Source organism: Formica exsecta, unplaced genomic scaffold (genome assembly GCF_003651465.1).
Source record: "Formica exsecta isolate Colony F162 unplaced genomic scaffold, ASM365146v1 scaffold149, whole genome shotgun sequence".
Lineage (NCBI taxonomy): Eukaryota > Metazoa > Arthropoda > Insecta > Hymenoptera > Formicidae > Formica > Formica exsecta.
This window is the reverse complement of record NW_021848818.1, coordinates 1,404,532-1,413,954: the sequence shown is the minus strand read 5'-3', so window position 1 is coordinate 1,413,954 and position 9,423 is coordinate 1,404,532. Positions and strand designations below refer to the sequence as shown.

Below are 9,423 nucleotides of genomic sequence, written 5' to 3'. Positions count from 1 at the left end.
AAGAGTGTATTTCTTTCTCTCGCACTTTCTTTTTCTCTTAAAAAAGATACCTTGGAAAAGAGGAACGACTCTTGTATTCATGATCAAGAAGCTAATATAGTTTGCTTATACATATATACATTATATATATATGTATATATATATAACGACTTTATCTTTAATAAACTATTGGTTAAAGTTATCTGAAACATAATTGCCTTCTTTTTCTAGATCGTAGCACACTGGCTATAATTTAGATGTAACGCTAACGTTAGTTGATCTGTGGAAGAAATTAATCAGCAAATTTGTTTCTTCGATGCCGAGTAAACACATATTGCAAAAAAAAAAAAGATGAAATAAAAGTACAATTTTTATATCAAAAGAGAAATGGCAGAGAATAAAAAAGGTATACGCACGCAGATTTTCTCACTCGCGAGCGAACAAATCCAAGAGTGCCTCCCGTGTTGTGTTTCCCCGGATGTATCACGGAATGAAGATGAAAGAAAAGTGCATCGAGTAAGCGGGAACGGGTAAGACACGTCGCGCACGAGATCTAAGGATCCTTCCTTCCCGATCGACGGACGATTCGCATCCTCCCGCGGGGCAAGGACGAAGGACAACGACGACGTCCCCGTGTCAACCCTCGGGCCTTTGCACGAAGGACCGACGCGGTGGAGGAGCGTGCAACGCGTGTCCGCGGCGCGAGAATACTGCTCGTAGCAAAAGGTGGAGGCGCCTGTACGCTCTTCGGTATTGATCCACGTGGACGACACTCCTCTCCGCGTTTGTTCGACCAGCCCCGTCGTCTCTCTTCGTAGCATTCATCACTGATCTATCGCGCTCTCATTGTTTCAGCGGTCTATTTACTTGCCTGGATTCACAAAGATTTTTTTGACAGGTCGATAATTGTCATAGACAATGGTCGGAGATGAAAAAAATGAATGCTAAGATATGTCGTAAGCATTATATATTTGAAAGACTGGAAAAAGGAGGGACGCAGTTGATGTACCAGTGAATGACCGATTAATACTCCAGCAGTTCCATGCATCTTTGAAATCTATATTCTTTGATCTTTCGTGTGTAACGCAATAGAAATAAATAAAACAAAATAAATATGACAATACATATAAAAGCTTCATATGCTAAAAAAGTGGATAAAAGAATCTTATTTGCGTTTTGATATTTTCCATATTCTAAGTTTTTCTAAATTTAAATATAATTGTGTGTGTGTGTGTGTGTGTAGCAATTGTGCGTTTTTTGATATATTTTAATTTTTATGTTTGCGACTAGAAATATTATTATTCTTTGTCATAAATGTTTATTAACAAAGAAATTAAGATCAGATATTATTAATTATCGTCTTTCTCTAAGATATACACAGATATATATTCTCTCTTTTCAGGATTAATTTATCTTGGAGATTTTAATTGTTAGTTGCTGATGTAGCTGTAGAAGCTTATGAAAAATATTATATATTTTATAAGCTTGAGATTATTTTACACACAGATCAATATCCGTTTTTGAAGATACACCATCGCCAAAATTCAAACCTATCTTTCGCATACATACGAATCTTTTTATTTGAATTATGAAATTTTCAGCGAACGACTTGAGCAAAGCCTTGAAATATCCTTACCTTCAAATCTTTGAACCCAAGAATCCGGAGGGTGGCTCAACAGGACATTGGCACAGCAAGGTGAAAGGATGTCTGAAGGTCGTTTGTTGCTCCCGAAGAATACGGTCGCCGAAAGAAAGTTAATTGCTTCAATTTCTTGCGCTAAAACTTACTAGACGAATTCGTATTTGTACAAACAATTTATAAATTGAAAAAGATAAAAAATTATAATTATGCATATATAATTTAAAACAAAAAATATATTTATAAAAATATATGTATAAACAATAATATATATTGATTTTAATATATCTTTTTTTAGAAAAGATATACCAATATAAATTGCTTATATCTATCCTCAGAAAATACAAATAAAATATTTTTAAAGTTAATCACAATATCTCAGAAATGTGCAAAATAAGACTTACTCCAACCCAATGAAATGCTTTTATAGTAATTTATATAGTTGTTTATATGTATAACAAGAATATAAGAATGTCATAATATTACGTAATACCAAAATCTATGCAATAAATAAAAAATTATATCTCATTCGTATATTCGAGAACTAGATCCGAGCCTGAACATCATATAAGAGATATAGTTGTACTGAATTATGTATGTTTATATTGGATATTTTTTCATGATAAAGCTTCTATAACTTCACTATGGAAAAAAATAGAGGCAGATCTGATAAAAGAATTTCACCTTGAAAGAAAATACATTTATACTGATACGGCGTATATAGAATGATGAAAATTGAAGTTTCCTTTAAGATAAGATTAAAAGAAAAAAAGAAAAAAAGATGAGAGAGAACAAGTTGATTAAATTATGTCAAATGGGCGAACATAAATTGAATAAATTGATTAAATCTAATGTATATTTATGTTGTTTTCATGTACTCAATTAGATTCATATATTTTATAATTGTATAATATATGTATAACATGATTTTAATAGAGTTAACGCTGCTTTTTTCGAGAAATATTATGGAATCGATTGGTTCAAATTTTTCTTTTTAGCATCAAGAGATAGGGTCATGACTCGAGATAAATCTCTCACGCGCAGTAAAGAGCAAAGGTCCATGATAACTGGATACTGGATACTGGTAACTCATTCATTGTTGGAAAATTCATAATACAGTAGATATAGTAGATTCCTATGCAGTATGATGTACAATTATCATACAAAATATAAAATTCTTCACTTTTATAATATGAATTTTTGTATTGATAAATATAATCTTTCTTTGTTTATTATAAAATTTGAACTTTAATCGAAATCTTTTATCTTTTTATCATGCTCATATTCGCATTTCAGATATAGCTTCATGCATTAAATCAGCAGTAAACTCCAATAGATGGCGATATCATACTCATAAAACCAAAAAATTATTAATTATATAATAAAATCAAGTTATATTATATAAACTGTATAATAATATTATATAAAAAATAATAAAAAGATATTATAATGTTTTAGTGTTTTATTTATTATTAAAAATATTGCCTACAATTAAAGAATTATTGAAGCAAATAATTTGTCTATTTTTATAATAAATAAATGAGCAAACATAATATAAAGATAAAAAAATATATAAAATTTTTAAATTTACTAAATGTTTTCTAAGCGGTTTGCTATTTTTACTAAAATATCAATTAACTCTGCTATTGTCACCCGATAAGATGAATAAGATATCTAATGCACTTAACTTGACAGCCGTGACAACGGATTAAGCATCGTCTTCGGAGATCGGTATCCCCGGAAATTGGCTGAAACCGTTAAGCTGTTAAAGCATGGATTCCCTCGGAAAGGTCTCGGCTCTCAATCATCTCACCATCTTAAGAAAACAATCGCGCGAGTTTTTCGCCTCGTAACTGCCAAAGAAAATCTTGGGGAAATTGAGCGGCAGTGAATGGGAGAATCCTGGACCAAGGTGATTATATGAAGTCGAAAGAATAACACGGAAGCAGGATTCAGGATAACTGACTTCGACGTGTCGAGTTGTCGACGAGAAAGAGAGAGGATCAGATAAGGAAGCGCGTCTCTTCCACTTGACATTTCCTTTGTTTAAGAATCGAGATAAGGCCCGGCAAGGCCCGCGGAGGACCCTCTGTTTGAGCACGGGCAGGAACAAACCGGGCGCACCTCCTTTCCTCTCGCTCTGGGATCAAATATTATCGGGTGTAAGCGCGTATATATGTATGCATTTATCCGCGTAAGTTTGCCCCGGGTATCTACCTGCAACCTGCAGACCGTCATCGGCATCTCGACACATCCGTATTGTAATTCACGTTGGTCGAGTTTCACAAAGTGGATGATTGCTAATCTTCTACTGGTAAATTTTAACTCGTTTTTGATATCGCTTTCTTTCTAACACAACACACTGGTTTCTTTTATTTGTATCATCTATCTACGCTAAAAATATCTTGCTAAAAATAGACAATTGCTGTTTCATCACAAATGTATTTTAGAGACACAATTATTAAATTTGATCGATGTTCATCAAGTTCCCGATCGATTATTTTGACGCTGCGTGCTGAGAACTTTGACTTTAATATAAAATTAGCTCTATTCATATATTAAAGTATTAAAAAATTAATTATTCAATTTTCACATTGTAATATATCTGTTGATTTTCTGTTAATTCAAATTTATCTCGAGTTTATGATACAAACAATGCAAATATCAATTGAAAGAATAGTGAGAAAAGTAAATATATATATATATATGAACGATATATTATAATCTCTTTTGAAATAATTTTTCCAACAGCACAATTTTTCTACATAGGGAAAATTGAAACTTATCGAATGGATCTCGTGAAAATTGCTCTAGACAGGTCTCGTATTTGCAATGCACTTGTGACGGTGCGATCTCGAAGTTGGCTCAAATGACTTCGACGGGCATCGCACAATTTTCCCGGTCACGTTGCTAGCAAACATTTGCTGGAAGGTGAAAGAGAGTCCTCTTTAAATTCCACCGGGCACAATCGGCGCCTCAGCGTTCTAAATAATCTTGAAGTTTAAAGCTCCTCGAGCTTAGCCTCCAAAATCAACAGAACTCGTAACGAAATAATCCTTTAACGGTACGCCCTAGCTTTTGTGTATTACCCAAAAATAACGGCAATTCATTCATGCGCGCTGAAATAATTTCGGTTGATTAAATTTTCTGTAAATAATAAATACGCATATATATTACATTAATTATTATCAAAATAATACTAATGTAAATATAATATCAGAATAATAGTTGAAATAATGATATTTACATTTTGCATTATTAGTTATATTACCGATGAAAAATATAAAATAAAAATCTACCAATTTATTGATTTCAAATTATTGATAAGACAAAAAGTATGACTAATAGTAAATGTTAATTTATGGCTGTCGCACTTAGAAACCTCGATGGAAAAATATGTGCATCATAAATTGTGTATGTAGTTTCAACATTCCTAAAAGGAGTTGTTTTCTTTTTTATTACAGGATACCGGCGAGATATCGAGAGATCGGATTTTGTTCCCAAGACCGTTGTGCAGGATTAAGCAATCACACAGACCAATGGTTCCTTGATAGTGATGCTAATGTCGGGTCGAAAGGGCCTAGCACACGTTTATGGCCCTTCCGTTTGCTTAGGCAAATCGAAGACATTCGCGGCCGAAGGGCAAGCGTGTATATTTCTGCTGTCGGAACCGTCCACCTGCAATAAAAAAAACTATTACATTGGCATTCAAATAGCGAAGGCTACCCGTAAAAAAAAAAAAAAACACAACCTTTTTGTCCAATGTAAACGTGATTGTGACAAAATATACTAATGGGAAATGATAAAATGGAAACATTTATAAATTTACTTGATTTTCATATATTCCCTCTAACTATAAAAATAAAAAAATATATAAAAATATAAGAGATATAAAAATAAATCTTTACATATCTCAAAGTTTTATATTTTTATTTTTATATACTTTGAAAATATATAAAAATATAACTCTTTTGTAAAATTATTCAAAATGTTCTATTGAAACTTCTAGGAACGTAAATGTTTTAATATTGAAAATTACAGAAAATGGTTGTGCTAATAATAAATGTATTTCTAAAAATATAAAAATAATTAATTAATTACAAGCGAATGAAGATATTTTTACCATGCAATTTTTTTGATTCAAAAATTCTTTTTTCTCCTTTCCCTCCACACACGTTTTTATTTTATGTTTGTTTTTCATTGCTTAAAAACATAAATTATTTTGAGTGCTGCAAAAAATATATTTAAAGAAAGATTTACAACAAAAATTACAAAAGTTAAAGTCGCGCGAATCCATTTGTTTCAGGTTATTCACTTCGCGACCGCGGGCTACCATTCTAGAATCAGTAGGATATTAGATGGTCGAAGGTTCCGACTTCGATGATCGATGACGGTGCGCGTCTCCACGTGGTATTCGTGATATTATACGGTACGTGAAACTTCTGGGAGTCGACGTACGCCGAGCCATACGAATCGATCTCACGCTCTCGCAGTTAACCAGGGGAATCTGAACCACACGGTGAGCGATTATGAAATTCTGTCACAACATTTCGTACGCCTAATTCGTCCCGATAGTTGGGTTATTCCAGATCGATCGGGCATTCAATTTTTCAAGGAGATCCACGCGCTGACTCATCTCGCTCCGCTAACTACGAGAATGCTCCTTTGTGTCTTATGTATAGCAAAGTCGTATTACTAATTAATTTGATTTTCTATCTCAGTTAAAGAATGTTTCTTCTGTTCTTTCTTTATCATTTCTTTATGTACGATCCATTAGTTTAATATTGAATAAAAATTGTGAGTTACTTAAGATCAAAATCAAACCTTCATAATTATTATTAAGAAAAAAATAATTCTGGATTTTTCGAACAATTTCCAACATTTTCCAATAGTAAAATTACACTTTATAAAACATATCCTTTATCTATTTAAAAGAAAGCATCCACATACAAATGAAAAATATATTGTTCAATATTTAATATAGATTAATCGTTATATGTATATCGCGATTTCTCTCTCATCGAGAATTCAATGTCAATGACAAATAGAAACTAACATGCAAGAGACGATTGCAAATTATGGTCGCAAGAAAGGGATTATTTCGGGGCACCAATACAAAGTACAAAAGCAAGACGGCGCAAAAACGTCCGGCACGCGGGAGTAAAGATCGCCGGACGATTGGGGAATCATCTCCGTCGCGCCCCGTGGCAAAACGCGCGTTCCGTGTTCCATTATCGTCTAATTGGATGAAGATGCACATCCTTTTGTTCCTGCCGGACAAGCCACAAGTCCCGAATCCCGGCCCCGCTTATGTGACGACGGGCATTAGCGCGATCCCGGGCGGCAGCCGCAGGTCGCGTTTAATTGTTTTGCCCCGAGATAATTGGAAGAGGGGGAGAGGCAGTGCCCTGCTGATTGGCCGTTACGATGACTTAAGCTTTCGCGGCGTTTAAGTGCCCCATTGTTGTGCACGACATCTTCGAGATGACGCCGCACGAGAAGAGCGAAGGTACCTCTTAAGTAAGAGTTAATCGCTACCAATCCGCCTCCCTTCCATACCCATCTACCCCTGCCGGCTTCGCGTATCCCCCATTTGTACAGATATGCCGCAGATACTATGGTGTCCGGCAGTTTCTCACGGCATAACTCTGCAATGTTCTTTCGAGGATAAGGCCGAAGAACGACGGATAGTCGTCCAACACACAGTTGTAGTGTGGACATTAGGATCAATGCGTTCCTAGAAAACTCTTGACAATATAATAATCTTACTTCTAGAAACTTGCTAGTTTTGCAAGTTGACACGTCCGTTATGTGTTCTCTTCAATGTATTCTACAAGAAAATTAATACTACTGAGTACGCAAAGAATTATCTATAAAAAAATTCGAAGTAGAAACAAGCCTAAGAATTTAAAATTAATTAAAATATTTACGGTCTATATTCTAATTGCGTATATTTATAAAAAAAAAACTTTTATTAGCAAACATTCTTTTTAAATCTTTTTTAAAAATTCTTTAAATCTAATTATCTCGAAGAAATATTAAAATTGTCAAAGAATCACATCGTTAACAGTCAATGGAGTCGAGGAGATATATAAAGAAGATAGGATTCTTCAGGAAAGATTGAAATAGGAAGAGAGCAATAAAGCAAAGAGATACGAATGCACCTGAAGGATCACAAACCTGAAGGTTCGAGCGAAAGAGGAAATGCCCAGGAACTAAGCTTGTAGACGCATCGGGAAAGCATTGACGTGAGCATCGACGCGGCTCGTCACGAAAGTGGCCCCCTCGACTCCGCTCGAGGGTTCGCACAACTCGCTCGAGGGGGCTTCAATGCGGCTTACGTCCAGGCCGAGTTGTTTAAGCGGTTGTACAAATAGAATACAAAGCGCCGTGCAAACAGCCGGCTAAAAGGTTTGAGTTGTAACGCGCTCGAACGCACTTCATGCAGGCAAACAGATATATCGGGACTGTCGCCGATCCCGCAGGCATCCGCCTAAGGATCCGGCCGCCATGTTGGTGTACCTGCTACCACATAAAGCCCTCGCTCTACTCTTACGCGCCGTTAGGCACCCGCAATGCGACGCCTCCAGAATTTTCCGTATAATCTGTATTTCGAGAAAATTATACGTAGCTTCTTGTGCTATACAATCAGCATCGATGCTGGGATAATCCAACGAAAAATATTTTTCTCAAATGCTATTATCTTTTGTCAATCCGTTACTTGTATATGGTCGTAAGCTGACTTAACTCGACTTACAGCTGGAACTTCTCGATGGATGCTTTTGTTTAAGCGGATTAAGTGTGAAGAGGAAATACTTAATTTAATATATTAGAATCTAAAGACCTTATATATATATATTTAAAACAAATATTTTATTAAATATTTTAATATTTAATATCTAATATTTTCCATGTCTCAATATCTTTTATTTAAATATTTTAATATAAATATTCTCTGTCTCTCTCTCAATCTCCGATTTTTAATTTTTGTAATAAACTTTATTTTGTAATACTATTAATTTTAATTCTGTCGTTCTTTTGTGTATAATTTGTCACTTTATTTTTGCTTGAAATACTGTTTACAAATTTCGGGCAAATCTGAAAGGAAAAGCGAGTTAAAGACAAGTTGCATACGGAGTCAAAAAGTTGAAAATTCTTCTTGCGAGTATTTATCAATTAATATTAAATCTCGATCGCGAGCGTTTTCAAGCGATCGCGTTTGAGAGGGAGAAAGGAAGGGTGAAGAGTATAACGAAGGGTGGCAAAGGGCGAGAGAAGTGGAAGGATGAGATTTACCTGCGTGCGGAGGTAAAAGCCATGTCCTCTCGAACGAGGCAGACAGGTAGGTGGATAGGAGAACGACGGCACGATCACTAAATTAAGCCGGATTAGCTTAATCTGGTCCCGCGGATCGTTAATTAATGAGGCTATTAGTCAGCGGCGTTGACTATTAATTCCGACGATAGTCATGCCCCGACGATACGTTATGGCAATATCGTGTATTTGTCACTATCGTCCGGCTCACAAATTGGTTACAGCGCACCTGGAATGTCGTGCTCTCCTCCGTGTGTTTGTCGTCTCCTCGTTTCCTTTTTACTCACCCCCGCTCTCATCTTCCCCTCATCACTCTCTTTCTTTCTTTCTTTCTCTCTTTTTCTCTATCCTTCTCTATTAACCATCTCTCTTGTCTATTTCTGCGTCTCACTTCTTTTCGTTTACTATTCATTTGGGCGTTTCTTTTTTTTGTCTTCTTTTTTTTGTTTGCGCCAAGTGTGCTTGCCACCAAGTCGTTTGCATAGCGGTGG

At 35.3% G+C, this 9,423-nt stretch overlaps 1 protein-coding gene across 2 annotated transcripts in view; it reads right to left on the bottom strand.

Moving 5' to 3' along the window:
• Positions 1 to 699, bottom strand: part of LOC115232719 (electroneutral sodium bicarbonate exchanger 1) — a 48,747-nt gene extending 48,048 nt beyond the window's left edge. The window contains exon 1 of one of the 2 annotated variants that reach the window (XM_029802764.1): positions 396 to 699. The gene's annotated coding sequence lies outside the window, so the exon portion shown is untranslated. The remainder of the gene's footprint in view (positions 1 to 395) is intronic. The other variant, XM_029802761.1, reaches the window with a different exon arrangement.
• Between the last annotated feature and the right edge of the window lie 8,724 nt (positions 700 to 9,423).